The 24,709-nt window shown below is 51.4% G+C and overlaps 39 non-coding genes across 39 annotated transcripts; all 39 read left to right on the forward strand.

The window, feature by feature from the left end:
• Positions 1–259: 259 nt before the first annotated feature.
• On the forward strand, positions 260–330 carry TRNAG-CCC (transfer RNA glycine (anticodon CCC)). The gene has a single exon. It is a non-coding gene; the product is annotated as a tRNA-Gly (tRNA).
• A 565-nt stretch (positions 331–895) lies between these two features.
• Positions 896–966, forward strand: TRNAG-GCC (transfer RNA glycine (anticodon GCC)). Its single transcript has one exon. It is a non-coding gene; the product is annotated as a tRNA-Gly (tRNA).
• A 350-nt stretch (positions 967–1,316) lies between these two features.
• On the forward strand, positions 1,317–1,387 carry TRNAG-CCC (transfer RNA glycine (anticodon CCC)). Its single transcript has one exon. It is a non-coding gene; the product is annotated as a tRNA-Gly (tRNA).
• Positions 1,388–1,939: 552 nt separating this feature from the next.
• On the forward strand, positions 1,940–2,010 carry TRNAG-GCC (transfer RNA glycine (anticodon GCC)). Its single transcript has one exon. It is a non-coding gene; the product is annotated as a tRNA-Gly (tRNA).
• A 350-nt stretch (positions 2,011–2,360) lies between these two features.
• Positions 2,361–2,431, forward strand: TRNAG-CCC (transfer RNA glycine (anticodon CCC)). The gene has a single exon. It is a non-coding gene; the product is annotated as a tRNA-Gly (tRNA).
• Positions 2,432–2,996: 565 nt separating this feature from the next.
• TRNAG-GCC (transfer RNA glycine (anticodon GCC)) lies at positions 2,997–3,067 on the forward strand. The gene has a single exon. It is a non-coding gene; the product is annotated as a tRNA-Gly (tRNA).
• Positions 3,068–3,417: 350 nt separating this feature from the next.
• TRNAG-CCC (transfer RNA glycine (anticodon CCC)) lies at positions 3,418–3,488 on the forward strand. The gene has a single exon. It is a non-coding gene; the product is annotated as a tRNA-Gly (tRNA).
• A 565-nt stretch (positions 3,489–4,053) lies between these two features.
• TRNAG-GCC (transfer RNA glycine (anticodon GCC)) lies at positions 4,054–4,124 on the forward strand. The gene has a single exon. It is a non-coding gene; the product is annotated as a tRNA-Gly (tRNA).
• A 350-nt stretch (positions 4,125–4,474) lies between these two features.
• TRNAG-CCC (transfer RNA glycine (anticodon CCC)) lies at positions 4,475–4,545 on the forward strand. Its single transcript has one exon. It is a non-coding gene; the product is annotated as a tRNA-Gly (tRNA).
• Positions 4,546–5,110: 565 nt separating this feature from the next.
• Positions 5,111–5,181, forward strand: TRNAG-GCC (transfer RNA glycine (anticodon GCC)). Its single transcript has one exon. It is a non-coding gene; the product is annotated as a tRNA-Gly (tRNA).
• A 350-nt stretch (positions 5,182–5,531) lies between these two features.
• Positions 5,532–5,602, forward strand: TRNAG-CCC (transfer RNA glycine (anticodon CCC)). Its single transcript has one exon. It is a non-coding gene; the product is annotated as a tRNA-Gly (tRNA).
• A 986-nt stretch (positions 5,603–6,588) lies between these two features.
• TRNAG-CCC (transfer RNA glycine (anticodon CCC)) lies at positions 6,589–6,659 on the forward strand. Its single transcript has one exon. It is a non-coding gene; the product is annotated as a tRNA-Gly (tRNA).
• A 552-nt stretch (positions 6,660–7,211) lies between these two features.
• On the forward strand, positions 7,212–7,282 carry TRNAG-GCC (transfer RNA glycine (anticodon GCC)). The gene has a single exon. It is a non-coding gene; the product is annotated as a tRNA-Gly (tRNA).
• A 350-nt stretch (positions 7,283–7,632) lies between these two features.
• On the forward strand, positions 7,633–7,703 carry TRNAG-CCC (transfer RNA glycine (anticodon CCC)). The gene has a single exon. It is a non-coding gene; the product is annotated as a tRNA-Gly (tRNA).
• A 565-nt stretch (positions 7,704–8,268) lies between these two features.
• TRNAG-GCC (transfer RNA glycine (anticodon GCC)) lies at positions 8,269–8,339 on the forward strand. Its single transcript has one exon. It is a non-coding gene; the product is annotated as a tRNA-Gly (tRNA).
• Positions 8,340–8,689: 350 nt separating this feature from the next.
• On the forward strand, positions 8,690–8,760 carry TRNAG-CCC (transfer RNA glycine (anticodon CCC)). Its single transcript has one exon. It is a non-coding gene; the product is annotated as a tRNA-Gly (tRNA).
• Positions 8,761–9,325: 565 nt separating this feature from the next.
• On the forward strand, positions 9,326–9,396 carry TRNAG-GCC (transfer RNA glycine (anticodon GCC)). Its single transcript has one exon. It is a non-coding gene; the product is annotated as a tRNA-Gly (tRNA).
• A 350-nt stretch (positions 9,397–9,746) lies between these two features.
• TRNAG-CCC (transfer RNA glycine (anticodon CCC)) lies at positions 9,747–9,817 on the forward strand. The gene has a single exon. It is a non-coding gene; the product is annotated as a tRNA-Gly (tRNA).
• Positions 9,818–10,369: 552 nt separating this feature from the next.
• On the forward strand, positions 10,370–10,440 carry TRNAG-GCC (transfer RNA glycine (anticodon GCC)). The gene has a single exon. It is a non-coding gene; the product is annotated as a tRNA-Gly (tRNA).
• Positions 10,441–10,790: 350 nt separating this feature from the next.
• TRNAG-CCC (transfer RNA glycine (anticodon CCC)) lies at positions 10,791–10,861 on the forward strand. The gene has a single exon. It is a non-coding gene; the product is annotated as a tRNA-Gly (tRNA).
• Positions 10,862–11,426: 565 nt separating this feature from the next.
• On the forward strand, positions 11,427–11,497 carry TRNAG-GCC (transfer RNA glycine (anticodon GCC)). The gene has a single exon. It is a non-coding gene; the product is annotated as a tRNA-Gly (tRNA).
• A 350-nt stretch (positions 11,498–11,847) lies between these two features.
• Positions 11,848–11,918, forward strand: TRNAG-CCC (transfer RNA glycine (anticodon CCC)). The gene has a single exon. It is a non-coding gene; the product is annotated as a tRNA-Gly (tRNA).
• A 565-nt stretch (positions 11,919–12,483) lies between these two features.
• TRNAG-GCC (transfer RNA glycine (anticodon GCC)) lies at positions 12,484–12,554 on the forward strand. Its single transcript has one exon. It is a non-coding gene; the product is annotated as a tRNA-Gly (tRNA).
• Positions 12,555–13,540: 986 nt separating this feature from the next.
• Positions 13,541–13,611, forward strand: TRNAG-GCC (transfer RNA glycine (anticodon GCC)). Its single transcript has one exon. It is a non-coding gene; the product is annotated as a tRNA-Gly (tRNA).
• A 350-nt stretch (positions 13,612–13,961) lies between these two features.
• Positions 13,962–14,032, forward strand: TRNAG-CCC (transfer RNA glycine (anticodon CCC)). Its single transcript has one exon. It is a non-coding gene; the product is annotated as a tRNA-Gly (tRNA).
• Positions 14,033–14,597: 565 nt separating this feature from the next.
• TRNAG-GCC (transfer RNA glycine (anticodon GCC)) lies at positions 14,598–14,668 on the forward strand. Its single transcript has one exon. It is a non-coding gene; the product is annotated as a tRNA-Gly (tRNA).
• Positions 14,669–15,018: 350 nt separating this feature from the next.
• TRNAG-CCC (transfer RNA glycine (anticodon CCC)) lies at positions 15,019–15,089 on the forward strand. Its single transcript has one exon. It is a non-coding gene; the product is annotated as a tRNA-Gly (tRNA).
• Positions 15,090–15,654: 565 nt separating this feature from the next.
• TRNAG-GCC (transfer RNA glycine (anticodon GCC)) lies at positions 15,655–15,725 on the forward strand. Its single transcript has one exon. It is a non-coding gene; the product is annotated as a tRNA-Gly (tRNA).
• Positions 15,726–16,711: 986 nt separating this feature from the next.
• On the forward strand, positions 16,712–16,782 carry TRNAG-GCC (transfer RNA glycine (anticodon GCC)). Its single transcript has one exon. It is a non-coding gene; the product is annotated as a tRNA-Gly (tRNA).
• Positions 16,783–17,132: 350 nt separating this feature from the next.
• TRNAG-CCC (transfer RNA glycine (anticodon CCC)) lies at positions 17,133–17,203 on the forward strand. The gene has a single exon. It is a non-coding gene; the product is annotated as a tRNA-Gly (tRNA).
• Positions 17,204–17,768: 565 nt separating this feature from the next.
• TRNAG-GCC (transfer RNA glycine (anticodon GCC)) lies at positions 17,769–17,839 on the forward strand. Its single transcript has one exon. It is a non-coding gene; the product is annotated as a tRNA-Gly (tRNA).
• Positions 17,840–19,869: 2,030 nt separating this feature from the next.
• On the forward strand, positions 19,870–19,940 carry TRNAG-CCC (transfer RNA glycine (anticodon CCC)). Its single transcript has one exon. It is a non-coding gene; the product is annotated as a tRNA-Gly (tRNA).
• Positions 19,941–20,505: 565 nt separating this feature from the next.
• On the forward strand, positions 20,506–20,576 carry TRNAG-GCC (transfer RNA glycine (anticodon GCC)). Its single transcript has one exon. It is a non-coding gene; the product is annotated as a tRNA-Gly (tRNA).
• A 350-nt stretch (positions 20,577–20,926) lies between these two features.
• On the forward strand, positions 20,927–20,997 carry TRNAG-CCC (transfer RNA glycine (anticodon CCC)). The gene has a single exon. It is a non-coding gene; the product is annotated as a tRNA-Gly (tRNA).
• Positions 20,998–21,983: 986 nt separating this feature from the next.
• On the forward strand, positions 21,984–22,054 carry TRNAG-CCC (transfer RNA glycine (anticodon CCC)). Its single transcript has one exon. It is a non-coding gene; the product is annotated as a tRNA-Gly (tRNA).
• Positions 22,055–22,606: 552 nt separating this feature from the next.
• Positions 22,607–22,677, forward strand: TRNAG-GCC (transfer RNA glycine (anticodon GCC)). The gene has a single exon. It is a non-coding gene; the product is annotated as a tRNA-Gly (tRNA).
• Positions 22,678–23,027: 350 nt separating this feature from the next.
• TRNAG-CCC (transfer RNA glycine (anticodon CCC)) lies at positions 23,028–23,098 on the forward strand. Its single transcript has one exon. It is a non-coding gene; the product is annotated as a tRNA-Gly (tRNA).
• A 565-nt stretch (positions 23,099–23,663) lies between these two features.
• On the forward strand, positions 23,664–23,734 carry TRNAG-GCC (transfer RNA glycine (anticodon GCC)). Its single transcript has one exon. It is a non-coding gene; the product is annotated as a tRNA-Gly (tRNA).
• A 350-nt stretch (positions 23,735–24,084) lies between these two features.
• TRNAG-CCC (transfer RNA glycine (anticodon CCC)) lies at positions 24,085–24,155 on the forward strand. The gene has a single exon. It is a non-coding gene; the product is annotated as a tRNA-Gly (tRNA).
• The last annotated feature ends 554 nt before the right edge of the window (positions 24,156–24,709 follow it).

Raw genomic sequence — 24,709 nt, forward strand, 5'->3', positions numbered from 1 at the left:
GCCTTATTTCTGCTACTAGCGATCACTCTGCTGATCCCTTTTAGTAGAAGGGGCCGCTGCGCCTTGACTGGAAGCAGGGCAATCTCAGATTATGCAAACAGCTCATAGAGGCCCAGCCCGAGTAGGTGCCAGTCTCACACGTCTGCAAAGGCCTTCAATGAGGCTTTCAGCAGAAGTCAAGAGTTTACGAGTGACCATTCGCATGGAACTGGCAGGTGTGTTAAATCAAGTGCTCTACCGCAGTAATGCTGCTTGTCAGGCATTGGTAGTTCAGTGGTAGAATTCTCGCTTCCCAAGCGGGAGGCCCGGGTTCGATTCCCGGCCAATGCATGGCACTTTTGTAGACGTGTCTCTTGATATTTTAAAAGGCATGGGAAAAGAAAAATGGAAACGGTAGATAAGATGATTGCATTGCTTGTCTGTTTTCTGCGCAAAGAAAGCACTCTGCTGCCCTCTTTTAGCAGAAGATGGAACGGCAGTTTCAACTTAAGGCGGGAAACCTTCTATTATGCAAATAATTCCCAGAAGACCCCAGAAGCCCAGATTGAAAGGGTGTCAGCCTCGTGTGGCTGCAAAGATATCCCCTGAGTCCTGCGGTAGAAGTCTGGCTTTCCTGAGGCACGGTGCTCAGGGAACTGCACTCAGAGTAGCGACCCATACAAAGGCCACCCTCATCTACCAGTGTGCTTGCCTCTGTCCACTTTTCCTGTCTATAGAACCTGGCCGTTCGTGGCCGTTCGTGGCCAAGTGAGTGAGAAGGACTGCCAGGGCAGCGCAGCTCCCATTCACCCACCGGAGCTGGCGCCATCCTCATGTCACTGCAGTGCTCTGTTAAATCAGCTGCTCTGGGCTGCAATGGTCCAGAGCACTGTAGCGCCAGTGTGCAGCATGTAAGGCATTGGTGGTTCAGTGGTAGAATTCTCGCCTGCCACGCGGGAGGCCCGGGTTCGATTCCCGGCCAATGCATGAGCGTTTTGCACATGTACCTTTCGTTGACTTTGAAGCATCGTGAAAAGGAAGAGACCGAACAAAAAAACAAGCCTTGATTGCCTTGCTTGCCTTATTTCTGCTACTAGCGATCACTCTGCTGATCCCTTTTAGTAGAAGGGGCCGCTGCGCCTTGACTGGAAGCAGGGCAATCTCAGATTATGCAAAACACTCATAGAGGCCCAGCCCGAGTAGGTGCCAGTCTCACACGTCTGCAAAGGCCTTCAATGAGGCTTTCAGCAGAAGTCAAGAGTTTACGAGTGACCATTCGCATGGAACTGGCAGGTGTGTTAAATCAAGCGCTCTACCGCAGTAATGCTGCTTGTCAAGCATTGGTAGTTCAGTGGTAGAATTCTCGCTTCCCAAGCGGGAGGCCCGGGTTCGATTCCCGACCAATGCATGGCACTTTTGTAGACGTGTCTCTTGATATTTTAAAAGGCATGGGAAAAGAAAAATGGAAACGGTAGATAAGATGATTGCATTGCTTGTCTGTTTTCTGCGCAAAGAAAGCACTCTGCTGCCCTCTTTTAGCAGAAGATGGAACGGCAGTTTCAACTTAAGGCGGGAAACCTATTATGCAAATAATTCCCAGAAGACCCCAGAAGCCCAGATTGAAAGGGTGTCAGCCTCGTGTGGCTGCAAAGATATCCCCTGAGTCCTGCGGTAGAAGTCTGGCTTTCCTGAGGCACGGTGCTCAGGGAACTGCACTCAGAGTAGCGACCCATACAAAGGCCACCCTCATCTACCAGTGTGCTTGCCTCTGTCCACTTTTCCTGTCTATAGAACCTGGCCGTTCGTGGCCAAGTGAGTGAGAAGGACTGCCAGGGCAGCGCAGCTCCCATTCACCCACCGGAGCTGGCGCCATCCTCATGTCACTGCAGTGCTCTGTTAAATCAGCTGCTCTGGGCTGCAATGGTCCAGAGCACTGTAGCACCAGTGTGCAGCATGTAAGGCATTGGTGGTTCAGTGGTAGAATTCTCGCCTGCCACGCGGGAGGCCCGGGTTCGATTCCCGGCCAATGCATGAGCGTTTTGCACATGTACCTTTCGTTGACTTTGAAGCATCGTGAAAAGGAAGAGACCGAACAAAAAAACAAGCCTTGATTGCCTTGCTTGCCTTATTTCTGCTACTAGCGATCACTCTGCTGATCCCTTTTAGTAGAAGGGGCCGCTGCGCCTTGACTGGAAGCAGGGCAATCTCAGATTATGCAAACAGCTCATAGAGGCCCAGCCCGAGTAGGTGCCAGTCTCACACGTCTGCAAAGGCCTTCAATGAGGCTTTCAGCAGAAGTCAAGAGTTTACGAGTGACCATTCGCATGGAACTGGCAGGTGTGTTAAATCAAGCGCTCTACCGCAGTAATGCTGCTTGTCAAGCATTGGTAGTTCAGTGGTAGAATTCTCGCTTCCCAAGCGGGAGGCCCGGGTTCGATTCCCGGCCAATGCATGGCACTTTTGTAGACGTGTCTCTTGATATTTTAAAAGGCATGGGAAAAGAAAAATGGAAACGGTAGATAAGATGATTGCATTGCTTGTCTGTTTTCTGCGCAAAGAAAGCAATCTGCTGCCCTCTTTTAGCAGAAGATGGAACTGCAGTTTCAACTTAAGGCGGGAAACCTTCTATTATGCAAATAATTCCCAGAAGACCCCAGAAGCCCAGATTGAAAGGGTGTCAGCCTCGTGTGGCTGCAAAGATATCCCCTGAGTCCTGCGGTAGAAGTCTGGCTTTCCTGAGGCACGGTGCTCAGGGAACTGCACTCAGAGTAGCGACCCATACAAAGGCCACCCTCATCTACCAGTGTGCTTGCCTCTGTCCACTTTTCCTGTCTATAGAACCTGGCCGTTCGTGGCCGTTCGTGGCCAAGTGAGTGAGAAGGACTGCCAGGGCAGCGCAGCTCCCATTCACCCACCGGAGCTGGCGCCATCCTCATGTCACTGCAGTGCTCTGTTAAATCAGCTGCTCTGGGCTGCAATGGTCCAGAGCACTGTAGCGCCAGTGTGCAGCATGTAAGGCATTGGTGGTTCAGTGGTAGAATTCTCGCCTGCCACGCGGGAGGCCCGGGTTCGATTCCCGGCCAATGCATGAGCGTTTTGCACATGTACCTTTCGTTGACTTTGAAGCATCGTGAAAAGGAAGAGACCGAACAAAAAAACAAGCCTTGATTGCCTTGCTTGCCTTATTTCTGCTACTAGCGATCACTCTGCTGATCCCTTTTAGTAGAAGGGGCCGCTGCGCCTTGACTGGAAGCAGGGCAATCTCAGATTATGCAAACAGCTCATAGAGGCCCAGCCCGAGTAGGTGCAAGTCTCACACGTCTGCAAAGGCCTTCAATGAGGCTTTCAGCAGAAGTCAAGAGTTTACGAGTGACCATTCGCATGGAACTGGCAGGTGTGTTAAATCAAGTGCTCTACCGCAGTAATGCTGCTTGTCAGGCATTGGTAGTTCAGTGGTAGAATTCTCGCTTCCCAAACGGGAGGCCCGGGTTCGATTCCCGGCCAATGCATGGCACTTTTGTAGACGTGTCTCTTGATATTTTAAAAGGCATGGGAAAAGAAAAATGGAAACGGTAGATAAGATGATTGCATTGCTTGTCTGTTTTCTGCGCAAAGAAAGCACTCTGCTGCCCTCTTTTAGCAGAAGATGGAACGGCAGTTTCAACTTAAGGCGGGAAACCTTCTATTATGCAAATAATTCCCAGAAGACCCCAGAAGCCCAGATTGAAAGGGTGTCAGCCTCGTGTGGCTGCAAAGATATCCCCTGAGTCCTGCGGTAGAAGTCTGGCTTTCCTGAGGCACGGTGCTCAGGGAACTGCACTCAGAGTAGCGACCCATACAAAGGCCACCCTCATCTACCAGTGTGCTTGCCTCTGTCCACTTTTCCTGTCTATAGAACCTGGCCGTTCGTGGCCGTTCGTGGCCAAGTGAGTGAGAAGGACTGCCAGGGCAGCGCAGCTCCCATTCACCCACCGGAGCTGGCGCCATCCTCATGTCACTGCAGTGCTCTGTTAAATCAGCTGCTCTGGGCTGCAATGGTCCAGAGCACTGTAGCGCCAGTGTGCAGCATGTAAGGCATTGGTGGTTCAGTGGTAGAATTCTCGCCTGCCACGCGGGAGGCCCGGGTTCGATTCCCGGCCAATGCATGAGCGTTTTGCACATGTACCTTTCGTTGACTTTGAAGCATCGTGAAAAGGAAGAGACCGAACAAAAAAACAAGCCTTGATTGCCTTGCTTGCCTTATTTCTGCTACTAGCGATCACTCTGCTGATCCCTTTTAGTAGAAGGGGCCGCTGCGCCTTGACTGGAAGCAGGGCAATCTCAGATTATGCAAAACGCTCATAGAGGCCCAGCCCGAGTAGGTGCCAGTCTCACACGTCTGCAAAGGCCTTCAATGAGGCTTTCAGCAGAAGTCAAGAGTTTACGAGTGACCATTCGCATGGAACTGGCAGGTGTGTTAAATCAAGCGCTCTACCGCAGTAATGCTGCTTGTCAAGCATTGGTAGTTCAGTGGTAGAATTCTCGCTTCCCAAGCGGGAGGCCCGGGTTCGATTCCCGGCCAATGCATGGCACTTTTGTAGACGTGTCTCTTGATATTTTAAAAGGCATGGGAAAAGAAAAATGGAAACGGTAGATAAGATGATTGCATTGCTTGTCTGTTTTCTGCGCAAAGAAAGCAATCTGCTGCCCTCTTTTAGCAGAAGATGGAACTGCAGTTTCAACTTAAGGCGGGAAACCTTCTATTATGCAAATAATTCCCAGAAGACCCCAGAAGCCCAGATTGAAAGGGTGTCAGCCTCGTGTGGCTGCAAAGATATCCCCTGAGTCCTGCGGTAGAAGTCTGGCTTTCCTGAGGCACGGTGCTCAGGGAACTGCACTCAGAGTAGCGACCCATACAAAGGCCACCCTCATCTACCAGTGTGCTTGCCTCTGTCCACTTTTCCTGTCTATAGAACCTGGCCGTTCGTGGCCGTTCGTGGCCAAGTGAGTGAGAAGGACTGCCAGGGCAGCGCAGCTCCCATTCACCCACCGGAGCTGGCGCCATCCTCATGTCACTGCAGTGCTCTGTTAAATCAGCTGCTCTGGGCTGCAATGGTCCAGAGCACTGTAGCGCCAGTGTGCAGCATGTAAGGCATTGGTGGTTCAGTGGTAGAATTCTCGCCTGCCACGCGGGAGGCCCGGGTTCGATTCCCGGCCAATGCATGAGCGTTTTGCACATGTACCTTTCGTTGACTTTGAAGCATCGTGAAAAGGAAGAGACCGAACAAAAAAACAAGCCTTGATTGCCTTGCTTGCCTTATTTCTGCTACTAGCGATCACTCTGCTGATCCCTTTTAGTAGAAGGGGCCGCTGCGCCTTGACTGGAAGCAGGGCAATCTCAGATTATGCAAACAGCTCATAGAGGCCCAGCCCGAGTAGGTGCCAGTCTCACACGTCTGCAAAGGCCTTCAATGAGGCTTTCAGCAGAAGTCAAGAGTTTACGAGTGACCATTCGCATGGAACTGGCAGGTGTGTTAAATCAAGTGCTCTACCGCAGTAATGCTGCTTGTCAGGCATTGGTAGTTCAGTGGTAGAATTCTCGCTTCCCAAGCGGGAGGCCCGGGTTCGATTCCCGGCCAATGCATGGCACTTTTGTAGACGTGTCTCTTGATATTTTAAAAGGCATGGGAAAAGAAAAATGGAAACGGTAGATAAGATGATTGCATTGCTTGTCTGTTTTCTGCGCAAAGAAAGCACTCTGCTGCCCTCTTTTAGCAGAAGATGGAACGGCAGTTTCAACTTAAGGCGGGAAACCTTCTATTATGCAAATAATTCCCAGAAGACCCCAGAAGCCCAGATTGAAAGGGTGTCAGCCTCGTGTGGCTGCAAAGATATCCCCTGAGTCCTGCGGTAGAAGTCTGGCTTTCCTGAGGCACGGTGCTCAGGGAACTGCACTCAGAGTAGCGACCCATACAAAGGCCACCCTCATCTACCAGTGTGCTTGCCTCTGTCCACTTTTCCTGTCTATAGAACCTGGCCGTTCGTGGCCGTTCGTGGCCAAGTGAGTGAGAAGGACTGCCAGGGCAGCGCAGCTCCCATTCACCCACCGGAGCTGGCGCCATCCTCATGTCACTGCAGTGCTCTGTTAAATCAGCTGCTCTGGGCTGCAATGGTCCAGAGCACTGTAGCGCCAGTGTGCAGCATGTAAGGCATTGGTGGTTCAGTGGTAGAATTCTCGCCTGCCACGCGGGAGGCCCGGGTTCGATTCCAGGCCAATGCATGAGCGTTTTGCACATGTACCTTTCGTTGACTTTGAAGCATCGTGAAAAGGAAGAGACCGAACAAAAAAACAAGCCTTGATTGCCTTGCTTGCCTTATTTCTGCTACTAGCGATCACTCTGCTGATCCCTTTTAGTAGAAGGGGCCGCTGCGCCTTGACTGGAAGCAGGGCAATCTCAGATTATGCAAAACACTCATAGAGGCCCAGCCCGAGTAGGTGCCAGTCTCACACGTCTGCAAAGGCCTTCAATGAGGCTTTCAGCAGAAGTCAAGAGTTTACGAGTGACCATTCGCATGGAACTGGCAGGTGTGTTAAATCAAGCGCTCTACCGCAGTAATGCTGCTTGTCAAGCATTGGTAGTTCAGTGGTAGAATTCTCGCTTCCCAAGCGGGAGGCCCGGGTTCGATTCCCGACCAATGCATGGCACTTTTGTAGACGTGTCTCTTGATATTTTAAAAGGCATGGGAAAAGAAAAATGGAAACGGTAGATAAGATGATTGCATTGCTTGTCTGTTTTCTGCGCAAAGAAAGCACTCTGCTGCCCTCTTTTAGCAGAAGATGGAACGGCAGTTTCAACTTAAGGCGGGAAACCTATTATGCAAATAATTCCCAGAAGACCCCAGAAGCCCAGATTGAAAGGGTGTCAGCCTCGTGTGGCTGCAAAGATATCCCCTGAGTCCTGCGGTAGAAGTCTGGCTTTCCTGAGGCACGGTGCTCAGGGAACTGCACTCAGAGTAGCGACCCATACAAAGGCCACCCTCATCTACCAGTGTGCTTGCCTCTGTCCACTTTTCCTGTCTATAGAACCTGGCCGTTCGTGGCCAAGTGAGTGAGAAGGACTGCCAGGGCAGCGCAGCTCCCATTCACCCACCGGAGCTGGCGCCATCCTCATGTCACTGCAGTGCTCTGTTAAATCAGCTGCTCTGGGCTGCAATGGTCCAGAGCACTGTAGCACCAGTGTGCAGCATGTAAGGCATTGGTGGTTCAGTGGTAGAATTCTCGCCTGCCACGCGGGAGGCCCGGGTTCGATTCCCGGCCAATGCATGAGCGTTTTGCACATGTACCTTTCGTTGACTTTGAAGCATCGTGAAAAGGAAGAGACCGAACAAAAAAACAAGCCTTGATTGCCTTGCTTGCCTTATTTCTGCTACTAGCGATCACTCTGCTGATCCCTTTTAGTAGAAGGGGCCGCTGCGCCTTGACTGGAAGCAGGGCAATCTCAGATTATGCAAACAGCTCATAGAGGCCCAGCCCGAGTAGGTGCCAGTCTCACACGTCTGCAAAGGCCTTCAATGAGGCTTTCAGCAGAAGTCAAGAGTTTACGAGTGACCATTCGCATGGAACTGGCAGGTGTGTTAAATCAAGTGCTCTACCGCAGTAATGCTGCTTGTCAGGCATTGGTAGTTCAGTGGTAGAATTCTCGCTTCCCAAGCGGGAGGCCCGGGTTCGATTCCCGGCCAATGCATGGCACTTTTGTAGACGTGTCTCTTGATATTTTAAAAGGCATGGGAAAAGAAAAATGGAAACGGTAGATAAGATGATTGCATTGCTTGTCTGTTTTCTGCGCAAAGAAAGCACTCTGCTGCCCTCTTTTAGCAGAAGATGGAACGGCAGTTTCAACTTAAGGCGGGAAACCTTCTATTATGCAAATAATTCCCAGAAGACCCCAGAAGCCCAGATTGAAAGGGTGTCAGCCTCGTGTGGCTGCAAAGATATCCCCTGAGTCCTGCGGTAGAAGTCTGGCTTTCCTGAGGCACGGTGCTCAGGGAACTGCACTCAGAGTAGCGACCCATACAAAGGCCACCCTCATCTACCAGTGTGCTTGCCTCTGTCCACTTTTCCTGTCTATAGAACCTGGCCGTTCGTGGCCGTTCGTGGCCAAGTGAGTGAGAAGGACTGCCAGGGCAGCGCAGCTCCCATTCACCCACCGGAGCTGGCGCCATCCTCATGTCACTGCAGTGCTCTGTTAAATCAGCTGCTCTGGGCTGCAATGGTCCAGAGCACTGTAGCGCCAGTGTGCAGCATGTAAGGCATTGGTGGTTCAGTGGTAGAATTCTCGCCTGCCACGCGGGAGGCCCGGGTTCGATTCCCGGCCAATGCATGAGTGTTTTGCACATGTACCTTTCGTTGACTTTGAAGCATCGTGAAAAGGAAGAGACCGAACAAAAAAACAAGCCTTGATTGCCTTGCTTGCCTTATTTCTGCTACTAGTGATCACTCTGCTGATCCCTTTTAGTAGAAGGGGCCGCTGCGCCTTGACTGGAAGCAGGGCAATCTCAGATTATGCAAAACGCTCATAGAGGCCCAGCCCGAGTAGGTGCCAGTCTCACACGTCTGCAAAGGCCTTCAATGAGGCTTTCAGCAGAAGTCAAGAGTTTACGAGTGACCATTCGCATGGAACTGGCAGGTGTGTTAAATCAAGCGCTCTACCGCAGTAATGCTGCTTGTCAAGCATTGGTAGTTCAGTGGTAGAATTCTCGCTTCCCAAGCGGGAGGCCCGGGTTCGATTCCCGGCCAATGCATGGCACTTTTGTAGACGTGTCTCTTGATATTTTAAAAGGCATGGGAAAAGAAAAATGGAAACGGTAGATAAGATGATTGCATTGCTTGTCTGTTTTCTGCGCAAAGAAAGCAATCTGCTGCCCTCTTTTAGCAGAAGATGGAACTGCAGTTTCAACTTAAGGCGGGAAACCTTCTATTATGCAAATAATTCCCAGAAGACCCCAGAAGCCCAGATTGAAAGGGTGTCAGCCTCGTGTGGCTGCAAAGATATCCCCTGAGTCCTGCGGTAGAAGTCTGGCTTTCCTGAGGCACGGTGCTCAGGGAACTGCACTCAGAGTAGCGACCCATACAAAGGCCACCCTCATCTACCAGTGTGCTTGCCTCTGTCCACTTTTCCTGTCTATAGAACCTGGCCGTTCGTGGCCGTTCGTGGCCAAGTGAGTGAGAAGGACTGCCAGGGCAGCGCAGCTCCCATTCACCCACCGGAGCTGGCGCCATCCTCATGTCACTGCAGTGCTCTGTTAAATCAGCTGCTCTGGGCTGCAATGGTCCAGAGCACTGTAGCGCCAGTGTACAGCATGTAAGGCATTGGTGGTTCAGTGGTAGAATTCTCGCCTGCCACGCGGGAGGCCCGGGTTCGATTCCCGGCCAATGCATGAGCGTTTTGCACATGTACCTTTCGTTGACTTTGAAGCATCGTGAAAAGGAAGAGACCGAACAAAAAAACAAGCCTTGATTGCCTTGCTTGCCTTATTTCTGCTACTAGCGATCACTCTGCTGATCCCTTTTAGTAGAAGGGGCCGCTGCGCCTTGACTGGAAGCAGGGCAATCTCAGATTATGCAAAACGCTCATAGAGGCCCAGCCCGAGTAGGTGCCAGTCTCACACGTCTGCAAAGGCCTTCAATGAGGCTTTCAGCAGAAGTCAAGAGTTTACGAGTGACCATTCGCATGGAACGGGCAGGTGTGTTAAATCAAGTGCTCTACCGCAGTAATGCTGCTTGTCAGGCATTGGTAGTTCAGTGGTAGAATTCTCGCTTCCCAAGCGGGAGGCCCGGGTTCGATTCCCGGCCAATGCATGGCACTTTTGTAGACGTGTCTCTTGATATTTTAAAAGGCATGGGAAAAGAAAAATGGAAACGGTAGATAAGATGATTGCATTGCTTGTCTGTTTTCTGCGCAAAGAAAGCACTCTGCTGCCCTCTTTTAGCAGAAGATGGAACGGCAGTTTCAATTTAAGGCGGGAAACCTATTATGCAAATAATTCCCAGAAGACCCCAGAAGCCCAGATTGAAAGGGTGTCAGCCTCGTGTGGCTGCAAAGATATCCCCTGAGTCCTGCGGTAGAAGTCTGGCTTTCCTGAGGCACGGTGCTCAGGGAACTGCACTCAGAGTAGCGACCCATACAAAGGCCACCCTCATCTACCAGTGTGCTTGCCTCTGTCCACTTTTCCTGTCTATAGAACCTGGCCGTTCGTGGCCAAGTGAGTGAGAAGGACTGCCAGGGCAGCGCAGCTCCCATTCACCCACCGGAGCTGGCGCCATCCTCATGTCACTGCAGTGCTCTGTTAAATCAGCTGCTCTGGGCTGCAATGGTCCAGAGCACTGTAGCGCCAGTGTGCAGCATGTAAGGCATTGGTGGTTCAGTGGTAGAATTCTCGCCTGCCACGCGGGAGGCCCGGGTTCGATTCCCGGCCAATGCATGAGCGTTTTGCACATGTACCTTTCGTTGACTTTGAAGCATCGTGAAAAGGAAGAGACCGAACAAAAAAACAAGCCTTGATTGCCTTGCTTGCCTTATTTCTGCTACTAGCGATCACTCTGCTGATCCCTTTTAGTAGAAGGGGCCGCTGCGCCTTGACTGGAAGCAGGGCAATCTCAGATTATGCAAACAGCTCATAGAGGCCCAGCCCGAGTAGGTGCCAGTCTCACACGTCTGCAAAGGCCTTCAATGAGGCTTTCAGCAGAAGTCAAGAGTTTACGAGTGACCATTCGCATGGAACTGGCAGGTGTGTTAAATCAAGTGCTCTACCGCAGTAATGCTGCTTGTCAGGCATTGGTAGTTCAGTGGTAGAATTCTCGCTTCCCAAGCGGGAGGCCCGGGTTCGATTCCCGGCCAATGCATGGCACTTTTGTAGACGTGTCTCTTGATATTTTAAAAGGCATGGGAAAAGAAAAATGGAAACGGTAGATAAGATGATTGCATTGCTTGTCTGTTTTCTGCGCAAAGAAAGCACTCTGCTGCCCTCTTTTAGCAGAAGATGGAACGGCAGTTTCAACTTAAGGCGGGAAACCTTCTATTATGCAAATAATTCCCAGAAGACCCCAGAAGCCCAGATTGAAAGGGTGTCAGCCTCGTGTGGCTGCAAAGATATCCCCTGAGTCCTGCGGTAGAAGTCTGGCTTTCCTGAGGCACGGTGCTCAGGGAACTGCACTCAGAGTAGCGACCCATACAAAGGCCTCCCTCATCTACCAGTGTGCTTGCCTCTGTCCACTTTTCCTGTCTATAGAACCTGGCCGTTCGTGGCCGTTCGTGGCCAAGTGAGTGAGAAGGACTGCCAGGGCAGCGCAGCTCCCATTCACCCACCGGAGCTGGCGCCATCCTCATGTCACTGCAGTGCTCTGTTAAATCAGCTGCTCTGGGCTGCAATGGTCCAGAGCACTGTAGCGCCAGTGTGCAGCATGTAAGGCATTGGTGGTTCAGTGGTAGAATTCTCGCCTGCCACGCGGGAGGCCCGGGTTCGATTCCCGGCCAATGCATTAGTGTTTTGCACATGTACCTTTCGTTGACTTTGAAGCATCGTGAAAAGGAAGAGACCGAACAAAAAAACAAGCCTTGATTGCCTTGCTTGCCTTATTTCTGCTACTAGCGATCACTCTGCTGATCCCTTTTAGTAGAAGGGGCCGCTGCGCCTTGACTGGAAGCAGGGCAATCTCAGATTATGCAAAACGCTCATAGAGGCCCAGCCCGAGTAGGTGCCAGTCTCACACGTCTGCAAAGGCCTTCAATGAGGCTTTCAGCAGAAGTCAAGAGTTTACGAGTGACCATTCGCATGGAACTGGCAGGTGTGTTAAATCAAGCGCTCTACCGCAGTAATGCTGCTTGTCAAGCATTGGTAGTTCAGTGGTAGAATTCTCGCTTCCCAAGCGGGAGGCCCGGGTTCGATTCCCGGCCAATGCATGGCACTTTTGTAGACGTGTCTCTTGATATTTTAAAAGGCATGGGAAAAGAAAAATGGAAACGGTAGATAAGATGATTGCATTGCTTGTCTGTTTTCTGCGCAAAGAAAGCAATCTGCTGCCCTCTTTTAGCAGAAGATGGAACTGCAGTTTCAACTTAAGGCGGGAAACCTTCTATTATGCAAATAATTCCCAGAAGACCCCAGAAGCCCAGATTGAAAGGGTGTCAGCCTCGTGTGGCTGCAAAGATATCCCCTGAGTCCTGCGGTAGAAGTCTGGCTTTCCTGAGGCACGGTGCTCAGGGAACTGCACTCAGAGTAGCGACCCATACAAAGGCCACCCTCATCTACCAGTGTGCTTGCCTCTGTCCACTTTTCCTGTCTATAGAACCTGGCCGTTCATGGCCGTTCGTGGCCAAGTGAGTGAGAAGGACTGCCAGGGCAGCGCAGCTCCCATTCACCCACCGGAGCTGGCGCCATCCTCATGTCACTGCAGTGCTCTGTTAAATCAGCTGCTCTGGGCTGCAATGGTCCAGAGCACTGTAGCGCCAGTGTGCAGCATATAAGGCATTGGTGGTTCAGTGGTAGAATTCTCGCCTGCCACGCGGGAGGCCCGGGTTCGATTCCCGGCCAATGCATGAGCGTTTTGCACATGTACCTTTCGTTGACTTTGAAGCATCGTGAAAAGGAAGAGACCGAACAAAAAAACAAGCCTTGATTGCCTTGCTTGCCTTATTTCTGCTACTAGCGATCACTCTGCTGATCCCTTTTAGTAGAAGGGGCCGCTGCGCCTTGACTGGAAGCAGGGCAATCTCAGATTATGCAAACAGCTCATAGAGGCCCAGCCCGAGTAGGTGCCAGTCTCACACGTCTGCAAAGGCCTTCAATGAGGCTTTCAGCAGAAGTCAAGAGTTTACGAGTGACCATTCGCATGGAACTGGCAGGTGTGTTAAATCAAGTGCTCTACCGCAGTAATGCTGCTTGTCAGGCATTGGTAGTTCAGTGGTAGAATTCTCTCTTCCCAAGCGGGAGGCCCGGGTTCGATTCCCGGCCAATGCATGGCACTTTTGTAGACGTGTCTCTTGATATTTTAAAAGGCATGGGAAAAGAAAAATGGAAACGGTAGATAAGATGATTGCATTGCTTGTCTGTTTTCTGCGCAAAGAAAGCACTCTGCTGCCCTCTTTTAGCAGAAGATGGAACGGCAGTTTCAACTTAAGGCGGGAAACCTTCTATTATGCAAATAATTCCCAGAAGACCCCAGAAGCCCAGATTGAAAGGGTGTCAGCCTCGTGTGGCTGCAAAGATATCCCCTGAGTCCTGCGGTAGAAGTCTGGCTTTCCTGAGGCACGGTGCTCAGGGAACTGCACTCAGAGTAGCGACCCATACAAAGGCCACCCTCATCTACCAGTGTGCTTGCCTCTGTCCACTCTTCCTGTCTATAGAACCTGGCCGTTCATGGCCGTTCGTGGCCAAGTGAGTGAGAAGGACTGCCAGGGCAGCGCAGCTCCCATTCACCCACCGGAGCTGGCGCCATCCTCATGTCACTGCAGTGCTCTGTTAAATCAGCTGCTCTGGGCTGCAATGGTCCAGAGCACTGTAGCGCCAGTGTGCAGCATGTAAGGCATTGGTGGTTCAGTGGTAGAATTCTCGCCTGCCACGCGGGAGGCCCGGGTTCGATTCCCGGCCAATGCATGAGTGTTTTGCACATGTACCTTTCGTTGACTTTGAAGCATCGTGAAAAGGAAGAGACCGAACAAAAAAACAAGCCTTGATTGCCTTGCTTGCCTTATTTCTGCTACTAGCGATCACTCTGCTGATCCCTTTTAGTAGAAGGGGCCGCTGCGCCTTGACTGGAAGCAGGGCAATCTCAGATTATGCAAAACGCTCATAGAGGCCCAGCCCGAGTAGGTGCCAGTCTCACACGTCTGCAAAGGCCTTCAATGAGGCTTTCAGCAGAAGTCAAGAGTTTACGAGTGACCATTCGCATGGAACTGGCAGGTGTGTTAAATCAAGCGCTCTACCGCAGTAATGCTGCTTGTCAAGCATTGGTAGTTCAGTGGTAGAATTCTCGCTTCCCAAGCGGGAGGCCCGGGTTCGATTCCCGGCCAATGCATGGCACTTTTGTAGACGTGTCTCTTGATATTTTAAAAGGCATGGGAAAAGAAAAATGGAAACGGTAGATAAGATGATTGCATTGCTTGTCTGTTTTCTGCGCAAAGAAAGCAATCTGCTGCCCTCTTTTAGCAGAAGATGGAACTGCAGTTTCAACTTAAGGCGGGAAACCTTCTATTATGCAAATAATTCCCAGAAGACCCCAGAAGCCCAGATTGAAAGGGTGTCAGCCTCGTGTGGCTGCAAAGATATCCCCTGAGTCCTGCGGTAGAAGTCTGGCTTTCCTGAGGCACGGTGCTCAGGGAACTGCACTCAGAGTAGCGACCCATACAAAGGCCACCCTCATCTACCAGTGTGCTTGCCTCTGTCCACTTTTCCTGTCTATAGAACCTGGCCGTTCGTGGCCGTTCGTGGCCAAGTGAGTGAGAAGGACTGCCAGGGCAGCGCAGCTCCCATTCACCCACCGGAGCTGGCGCCATCCTCATGTCACTGCAGTGCTCTGTTAAATCAGCTGCTCTGGGCTGCAATGGTCCAGAGCACTGTAGCGCCAGTGTGCAGCATGTAAGGCATTGGTGGTTCAGTGGTAGAATTCTCGCCTGCCACGCGGGAGGCCCGGGTTCGATTCCCGGCCAATGCATGAGCGTTTTGCACATGTACCTTTCGTTGACTTTGAAGCATCGTGAAAAGGAAGAGACCGAACAAAAAAACAAGCCTTGATTGCCTTGCTTGCCTTATTTCTGCTACTAGCGATCACTCTGCTGATCCCTTTTAGTAGAAGGGGCCGCTGCGCCTTGACTGGAAGCAGGGCAATCTCAGATTATGCAAAACGCTCATAGAGGCCCAGCCCGAGTAGGTGCCAGTCTCACACGTCTGCAAAGGCCTTCAATGAGGCTTTCAGCAGAAGTCAAGAGTTTACGAGTGACCATTTGCATGGAACTGGCAGGTGTGTTAAATCAAGCGCTCTACCGCAGTAATGCTGCTTGTCAAGCATTGGTAGTTCAGTGGTAGAATTCTCGCTTCCCAAGCGGGAGGCCCGGGTTCGATTCCCGGCCAATGCATGGCACTTTTGTAGACGTGTCTCTTGATATTTTAAAAGGCATGGGAAAAGAAAAATGGAAACGGTAGATAAGATGATTGCATTGCTTGTCTGTTTTCTGCGCAAAGAAAGCAATCTGCTGCCCTCTTTTAGCAGAAGATGGAACTGCAGTTTCAACTTAAGGCGGGAAACCTTCTATTATGCAAATAATTCCCAGAAGACCCCAGAAGCCCAGATTGAAAGGGTGTCAGCCTCGTGTGGCTGCAAAGATATCCCCTGAGTCCTGCGGTAGAAGTCTGGCTTTCCTGAGGCACGGTGCTCAGGGAACTGCACTCAGAGTAGCGACCCATACAAAGGCCACCCTCATCTACCAGTGTGCTTGCCTCTGTCCACTTTTCCTGTCTATAGAACCTGGCCGTTCATGGCCGTTCGTGGCCAAGTGAGTGAGAAGGACTGCCAGGGCAGCGCAGCTCCCATTCACCCACCGGAGCTGGCGCCATCCTCATGTCACTGCAGTGCTCTGTTAAATCAGCTGCTCTGGGCTGCAATGGTCCAGAGCACTGTAGCGCCAGTGTGCAGCATATAAGGCATTGGTGGTTCAGTGGTAGAATTCTCGCCTGCCACGCGGGAGGCCCGGGTTCGATTCCCGGCCAATGCATGAGCGTTTTGCACATGTACCTTTCGTTGACTTTGAAGCATCGTGAAAAGGAAGAGACCGAACAAAAAAACAAGCCTTGATTGCCTTGCTTGCCTTATTTCTGCTACTAGCGATCACTCTGCTGATCCCTTTTAGTAGAAGGGGCCGCTGCGCCTTGACTGGAAGCAGGGCAATCTCAGATTATGCAAACAGCTCATAGAGGCCCAGCCCGAGTAGGTGCCAGTCTCACACGTCTGCAAAGGCCTTCAATGAGGCTTTCAGCAGAAGTCAAGAGTTTACGAGTGACCATTCGCATGGAACTGGCAGGTGTGTTAAATCAAGTGCTCTACCGCAGTAATGCTGCTTGTCAGGCATTGGTAGTTCAGTGGTAGAATTCTCTCTTCCCAAGCGGGAGGCCCGGGTTCGATTCCCGGCCAATGCATGGCACTTTTGTAGACGTGTCTCTTGATATTTTAAAAGGCATGGGAAAAGAAAAATGGAAACGGTAGATAAGATGATTGCATTGCTTGTCTGTTTTCTGCGCAAAGAAAGCACTCTGCTGCCCTCTTTTAGCAGAAGATGGAACGGCAGTTTCAACTTAAGGCGGGAAACCTTCTATTATGCAAATAATTCCCAGAAGACCCCAGAAGCCCAGATTGAAAGGGTGTCAGCCTCGTGTGGCTGCAAAGATATCCCCTGAGTCCTGCGGTAGAAGTCTGGCTTTCCTGAGGCACGGTGCTCAGGGAACTGCACTCAGAGTAGCGACCCATACAAAGGCCACCCTCATCTACCAGTGTGCTTGCCTCTGTCCACTCTTCCTGTCTATAGAACCTGGCCGTTCATGGCCGTTCGTGGCCAAGTGAGTGAGAAGGACTGCCAGGGCAGCGCAGCTCCCATTCACCCACCGGAGCTGGCGCCATCCTCATGTCACTGCAGTGCTCTGTTAAATCAGCTGCTCTGGGCTGCAATGGTCCAGAGCACTGTAGCGCCAGTGTGCAGCATGTAAGGCATTGGTGGTTCAGTGGTAGAATTCTCGCCTGCCACGCGGGAGGCCCGGGTTCGATTCCCGGCCAATGCATGAGTGTTTTGCACATGTACCTTTCGTTGACTTTGAAGCATCGTGAAAAGGAAGAGACCGAACAAAAAAACAAGCCTTGATTGCCTTGCTTGCCTTATTTCTGCTACTAGCGATCACTCTGCTGATCCCTTTTAGTAGAAGGGGCCGCTGCGCCTTGACTGGAAGCAGGGCAATCTCAGATTATGCAAAACGCTCATAGAGGCCCAGCCCGAGTAGGTGCCAGTCTCACACGTCTGCAAAGGCCTTCAATGAGGCTTTCAGCAGAAGTCAAGAGTTTACGAGTGACCATTCGCATGGAACTGGCAGGTGTGTTAAATCAAGCGCTCTACCGCAGTAATGCTGCTTGTCAAGCATTGGTAGTTCAGTGGTAGAATTCTCGCTTCCCAAGCGGGAGGCCCGGGTTCGATTCCCGGCCAATGCATGGCACTTTTGTAGACGTGTCTCTTGATATTTTAAAAGGCATGGGAAAAGAAAAATGGAAACGGTAGATAAGATGATTGCATTGCTTGTCTGTTTTCTGCGCAAAGAAAGCAATCTGCTGCCCTCTTTTAGCAGAAGATGGAACTGCAGTTTCAACTTAAGGCGGGAAACCTTCTATTATGCAAATAATTCCCAGAAGACCCCAGAAGCCCAGATTGAAAGGGTGTCAGCCTCGTGTGGCTGCAAAGATATCCCCTGAGTCCTGCGGTAGAAGTCTGGCTTTCCTGAGGCACGGTGCTCAGGGAACTGCACTCAGAGTAGCGACCCATACAAAGGCCACCCTCATCTACCAGTGTGCTTGCCTCTGTCCACTTTTCCTGTCTATAGAACCTGGCCGTTCGTGGCCGTTCGTGGCCAAGTGAGTGAGAAGGACTGCCAGGGCAGCGCAGCTCCCATTCACCCACCGGAGCTGGCGCCATCCTCATGTCACTGCAGTGCTCTGTTAAATCAGCTGCTCTGGGCTGCAATGGTCCAGAGCACTGTAGCGCCAGTGTGCAGCATGTAAGGCATTGGTGGTTCAGTGGTAGAATTCTCGCCTGCCACGCGGGAGGCCCGGGTTCGATTCCCGGCCAATGCATGAGCGTTTTGCACATGTACCTTTCGTTGACTTTGAAGCATCGTGAAAAGGAAGAGACCGAACAAAAAAACAAGCCTTGATTGCCTTGCTTGCCTTATTTCTGCTACTAGCGATCACTCTGCTGATCCCTTTTAGTAGAAGGGGCCGCTGCGCCTTGACTGGAAGCAGGGCAATCTCAGATTATGCAAAACGCTCATAGAGGCCCAGCCCGAGTAGGTGCCAGTCTCACACGTCTGCAAAGGCCTTCAATGAGGCTTTCAGCAGAAGTCAAGAGTTTACGAGTGACCATTCGCATGGAACTGGCAGGTGTGTTAAATCAAGTGCTCTACCGCAGTAATGCTGCTTGTCAGGCATTGGTAGCTCAGTGGTAGAATTCTCGCTTCCCAAGTGGGAGGCCCGGGTTCGATTCCCGGCCAATGCATGGCACTTTTGTAGACGTGTCTCTTGATATTTTAAAAGGCATGGGAAAAGAAAAATGGAAACGGTAGATAAGATGATTGCATTGCTTGTCTGTTTTCTGCGCAAAGAAAGCACTCTGCTGCCCTCTTTTAGCAGAAGATGGAACGGCAGTTTCAACTTAAGGCGGGAAACCTATTATGCAAATAATTCCCAGAAGACCCCAGAAGCCCAGATTGAAAGGGTGTCAGCCTTGTGTGGCTGCAAAGATATCCCCTGAGTCCTGCGGTAGAAGTCTGGCTTTCCTGAGGCACGGTGCTCAGGGAACTGCACTCAGAGTAGCGACCCATACAAAGGCCACCCTCATCTACCAGTGTGCTTGCCTCTGTCCACTTTTCCTGTCTATAGAACCTGGCCGTTCGTGGCCAAGTGAGTGAGAAGGACTGCCAGGGCAGCGCAGCTCCCATTCACCCACCGGAGCTGGCGCCATCCTCATGTCACTGCAGTGCTCTGTTAAATCAGCTGCTCTGGCCTGCAATGGTCCAGAGCACTGTAGCGCCAGTGTGCAGCATGTAAGGCATTGGTGGTTCAGTGGTAGAATTCTCGCCTGCCACGCGGGAGGCCCGGGTTTGATTCCCGGCCAATGCATGGCACTTTTGTAGACGTGTCTCTTGATATTTTAAAAGGCATGGGAAAAGAAAAATGGAAACGGTAGATAAGATGATTGCATTGCTTGTCTGTTTTCTGCGCAAAGAAAGCACTCTGCTGCCCTCTTTTAGCAGAAGATGGAACTGCAGTTTCAACTTAAGGCGGGAAACCTTCTATTATGCAAATAATTCCCAGAAGACCCCAGAAGCCCAGATTGAAAGGGTGTCAGCCTCGTGTGGCTGCAAAGATATCCCCTGAGTCCTGCGGTAGAAGTCTGGCTTTCCTGAGGCACGGTGCTCAGGGAACTGCACTCAGAGTAGTGACCCATACAAAGGCCACCCTCATCTACCAGTGTGCTTGCCTCTGTCCACTTTTCCTGTCTATAGAACCTGGCCGTTCGTGGCCGTTCGTGGCCAAGTGAGTGAGAAGGACTGCCAGGGCAGCGCAGCTCCCATTCACCCACCGGAGCTGGCGCCATCCTCATGTCACTGCAGTGCTCTGTTAAATCAGCTGCTCTGGGCTGCAATGGTCCAGAGCACTGTAGCGCCAGTGTGCAGCATGTAAGGCATTGGTGGTTCAGTGGTAGAATTCTCGCCTGCCACGTGGGAGGCCCGGGTTCGATTCCCGGCCAATGCATGAGCGTTTTGCACATGTACCTTTCGTTGACTTTGAAGCATCGTGAAAAGGAAGAGACCGAACAAAAAAACAAGCCTTGATTGCCTTGCTTGCCTTATTTCTGCTACTAGCGATCACTCTGCTGATCCCTTTTAGTAGAAGGGGCCGCTGCGCCTTGACTGGAAGCAGGGCAATCTCAGATTATGCAAACAGCTCATAGAGGCCCAGCCCGAGTAGGTGCCAGTCTCACACGTCTGCAAAGGCCTTCAATGAGGCTTTCAGCAGAAGTCAAGAGTTTACGAGTGACCATTCGCATGGAACTGGCAGGTGTGTTAAATCAAGTGCTCTACCGCAGTAATGCTGCTTGTCAGGCATTGGTAGTTCAGTGGTAGAATTCTCGCTTCCCAAGCGGGAGGCCCGGGTTCGATTCCCGGCCAATGCATGGCACTTTTGTAGACGTGTCTCTTGATATTTTAAAAGGCATGGGAAAAGAAAAATGGAAACGGTAGATAAGATGATTGCATTGCTTGTCTGTTTTCTGCGCAAAGAAAGCACTCTGCTGCCCTCTTTTAGCAGAAGATGGAACGGCAGTTTCAACTTAAGGCGGGAAACCTTCTATTATGCAAATAATTCCCAGAAGACCCCAGAAGCCCAGATTGAAAGGGTGTCAGCCTCGTGTGGCTGCAAAGATATCCCCTGAGTCCTGCGGTAGAAGTCTGGCTTTCCTGAGGCACGGTGCTCAGGGAACTGCACTCAGAGTAGCGACCCATACAAAGGCCACCCTCATCTACCAGTGTGCTTGCCTCTGTCCACTTTTCCTGTCTATAGAACCTGGCCGTTCGTGGCCGTTCGTGGCCAAGTGAGTGAGAAGGACTGCCAGGGCAGCGCAGCTCCCATTCACCCACCGGAGCTGGCGCCATCCTCATGTCACTGCAGTGCTCTGTTAAATCAGCTGCTCTGGGCTGCAATGGTCCAGAGCACTGTAGCGCCAGTGTGCAGCATGTAAGGCATTGGTGGTTCAGTGGTAGAATTCTCGCCTGCCACGCGGGAGGCCCGGGTTCGATTCCCGGCCAATGCATGAGCGTTTTGCACATGTACCTTTCGTTGACTTTGAAGCATCGTGAAAAGGAAGAGACCGAACAAAAAAACAAGCCTTGATTGCCTTGCTTGCCTTATTTCTGCTACTAGCGATCACTCTGCTGATCCCTTTTAGTAGAAGGGGCCGCTGCGCCTTGACTGGAAGCAGGGCAATCTCAGATTATGCAAAACACTCATAGAGGCCCAGCCCGAGTAGGTGCCAGTCTCACACGTCTGCAAAGGCCTTCAATGAGGCTTTCAGCAGAAGTCAAGAGTTTACGAGTGACCATTCGCATGGAACTGGCAGGTGTGTTAAATCAAGCGCTCTACCGCAGTAATGCTGCTTGTCAAGCATTGGTAGTTCAGTGGTAGAATTCTCGCTTCCCAAGCGGGAGGCCCGGGTTCGATTCCCGGCCAATGCATGGCACTTTTGTAGACGTGTCTCTTGATATTTTAAAAGGCATGGGAAAAGAAAAATGGAAACGGTAGATAAGATGATTGCATTGCTTGTCTGTTTTCTGCGCAAAGAAAGCAATCTGCTGCCCTCTTTTAGCAGAAGATGGAACTGCAGTTTCAACTTAAGGCGGGAAACCTTCTATTATGCAAATAATTCCCAGAAGACCCCAGAAGCCCAGATTGAAAGGGTGTCAGCCTCGTGTGGCTGCAAAGATATCCCCTGAGTCCTGCGGTAGAAGTCTGGCTTTCCTGAGGCACGGTGCTCAGGGAACTGCACTCAGAGTAGCGACCCATACAAAGGCCACCCTCATCTACCAGTGTGCTTGCCTCTGTCCACTTTTCCTGTCTATAGAACCTGGCCGTTCGTGGCCGTTCGTGGCCAAGTGAGTGAGAAGGACTGCCAGGGCAGCGCAGCTCCCATTCACCCACCGGAGCTGGCGCCATCCTCATGTCACTGCAGTGCTCTGTTAAATCAGCTGCTCTGGGCTGCAATGGTCCAGAGCACTGTAGCGCCAGTGTACAGCATGTAAGGCATTGGTGGTTCAGTGGTAGAATTCTCGCCTGCCACGCGGGACGCCCGGGTTCGATTCCCGGCCAATGCATGAGCGTTTTGCACATGTACCTTTCGTTGACTTTGAAGCATCGTGAAAAGGAAGAGACGGAACAAAAAAACAAGCCTTGATTGCCTTGCTTGCCTTATTTCTGCTACTAGCGATCACTCTGCTGATCCCTTTTAGTAGAAGGGGCCGCTGCGCCTTGACTGGAAGCAGGGCAATCTCAGATTATGCAAAACGCTCATAGAGGCCCAGCCCGAGTAGGTGCCAGTCTCACACGTCTGCAAAGGCCTTCAATGAGGCTTTCAGCAGAAGTCAAGAGTTTACGAGTGACCATTCGCATGGAACGGGCAGGTGTGTTAAATCAAGTGCTCTACCGCAGTAATGCTGCTTGTCAGGCATTGGTAGTTCAGTGGTAGAATTCTCGCTTCCCAAGCGGGAGGCCCGGGTTCGATTCCCGGCCAATGCATGGCACTTTTGTAGACGTGTCTCTTGATATTTTAAAAGGCATGGGAAAAGAAAAATGGAAACGGTAGATAAGATGATTGCATTGCTTGTCTGTTTTCTGCGCAAAGAAAGCACTCTGCTGCCCTCTTTTAGCAGAAGATGGAACGGCAGTTTCAATTTAAGGCGGGAAACCTATTATGCAAATAATTCCCAGAAGACCCCAGAAGCCCAGATTGAAAGGGTGTCAGCCTCGTGTGGCTGCAAAGATATCCCCTGAGTCCTGCGGTAGAAGTCTGGCTTTCCTGAGGCACGGTGCTCAGGGAACTGCACTCAGAGTAGCGACCCATACAAAGGCCACCCTCATCTACCAGTGTGCTTGCCTCTGTCCACTTTTCCTGTCTATAGAACCTGGCCGTTCGTGGCCAAGTGAGTGAGAAGGACTGCCAGGGCAGCGCAGCTCCCATTCACCCACCGGAGCTGGCGCCATCCTCATGTCACTGCAGTGCTCTGTTAAATCAGCTGCTCTGGGCTGCAATGGTCCAGAGCACTGTAGCGCCAGTGTGCAGCATGTAAGGCATTGGTGGTTCAGTGGTAGAATTCTCGCCTGCCACGCGGGAGGCCCGGGTTCGATTCCCGGCCAATGCATGAGCGTTTTGCACATGTACCTTTCGTTGACTTTGAAGCATCGTGAAAAGGAAGAGACCGAACAAAAAAACAAGCCTTGATTGCCTTGCTTGCCTTATTTCTGCTACTAGCGATCACTCTGCTGATCCCTTTTAGTAGAAGGGGCCGCTGCGCCTTGACTGGAAGCAGGGCAATCTCAGATTATGCAAACAGCTCATAGAGGCCCAGCCCGAGTAGGTGCCAGTCTCACACGTCTGCAAAGGCCTTCAATGAGGCTTTCAGCAGAAGTCAAGAGTTTACGAGTGACCATTCGCATGGAACTGGCAGGTGTGTTAAATCAAGTGCTCTACCGCAGTAATGCTGCTTGTCAGGCATTGGTAGTTCAGTGGTAGAATTCTCGCTTCCCAAGCGGGAGGCCCGGGTTCGATTCCCGGCCAATGCATGGCACTTTTGTAGACGTGTCTCTTGATATTTTAAAAGGCATGGGAAAAGAAAAATGGAAACGGTAGATAAGATGATTGCATTGCTTGTCTGTTTTCTGCGCAAAGAAAGCACTCTGCTGCCCTCTTTTAGCAGAAGATGGAACGGCAGTTTCAACTTAAGGCGGGAAACCTTCTATTATGCAAATAATTCCCAGAAGACCCCAGAAGCCCAGATTGAAAGGGTGTCAGCCTCGTGTGGCTGCAAAGATATCCCCTGAGTCCTGCGGTAGAAGTCTGGCTTTCCTGAGGCACGGTGCTCAGGGAACTGCACTCAGAGTAGCGACCCATACAAAGGCCTCCCTCATCTACCAGTGTGCTTGCCTCTGTCCACTTTTCCTGTCTATAGAACCTGGCCGTTCGTGGCCGTTCGTGGCCAAGTGAGTGAGAAGGACTGCCAGGGCAGCGCAGCTCCCATTCACCCACCGGAGCTGGCGCCATCCTCATGTCACTGCAGTGCTCTGTTAAATCAGCTGCTCTGGGCTGCAATGGTCCAGAGCACTGTAGCGCCAGTGTGCAGCATGTAAGGCATTGGTGGTTCAGTGGTAGAATTCTCGCCTGCCACGCGGGAGGCCCGGGTTCGATTCCCGGCCAATGCATTAGTGTTTTGCACATGTACCTTTCGTTGACTTTGAAGCATCGTGAAAAGGAAGAGACCGAACAAAAAAACAAGCCTTGATTGCCTTGCTTGCCTTATTTCTGCTACTAGCGATCACTCTGCTGATCCCTTTTAGTAGAAGGGGCCGCTGCGCCTTGACTGGAAGCAGGGCAATCTCAGATTATGCAAAACGCTCATAGAGGCCCAGCCCGAGTAGGTGCCAGTCTCACACGTCTGCAAAGGCCTTCAATGAGGCTTTCAGCAGAAGTCAAGAGTTTACGAGTGACCATTCGCATGGAACTGGCAGGTGTGTTAAATCAAGCGCTCTACCGCAGTAATGCTGCTTGTCAAGCATTGGTAGTTCAGTGGTAGAATTCTCGCTTCCCAAGCGGGAGGCCCGGGTTCGATTCCCGGCTAATGCATGGCACTTTTGTAGACGTGTCTCTTGATATTTTAAAAGGCATGGGAAAAGAAAAATGGAAACGGTAGATAAGATGATTGCATTGCTTGTCTGTTTTCTGCGCAAAGAAAGCAATCTGCTGCCCTCTTTTAGCAGAAGATGGAACTGCAGTTTCAACTTAAGGCGGGAAACCTTCTATTATGCAAATAATTCCCAGAAGACCCCAGAAGCCCAGATTGAAAGGGTGTCAGCCTCGTGTGGCTGCAAAGATATCCCCTGAGTCCTGCGGTAGAAGTCTGGCTTTCCTGAGGCACGGTGCTCAGGGAACTGCACTCAGAGTAGCGACCCATACAAAGGCCACCCTCATCTACCAGTGTGCTTGCCTCTGTCCACTTTTCCTGTCTATAGAACCTGGCCGTTCATGGCCGTTCGTGGCCAAGTGAGTGAGAAGGACTGCCAGGGCAGCGCAGCTCCCATTCACCCACCGGAGCTGGCGCCATCCTCATGTCACTGCAGTGCTCTGTTAAATCAGCTGCTCTGGGCTGCAATGGTCCAGAGCACTGTAGCGCCAGTGTG

The sequence above is a fragment of the Ambystoma mexicanum genome, unplaced genomic scaffold (genome assembly GCF_040938575.1).
Source record: "Ambystoma mexicanum isolate Mex_15411 unplaced genomic scaffold, UKY_AmexF1_1 Mex_scaf52, whole genome shotgun sequence".
Lineage (NCBI taxonomy): Eukaryota > Metazoa > Chordata > Amphibia > Caudata > Ambystomatidae > Ambystoma > Ambystoma mexicanum.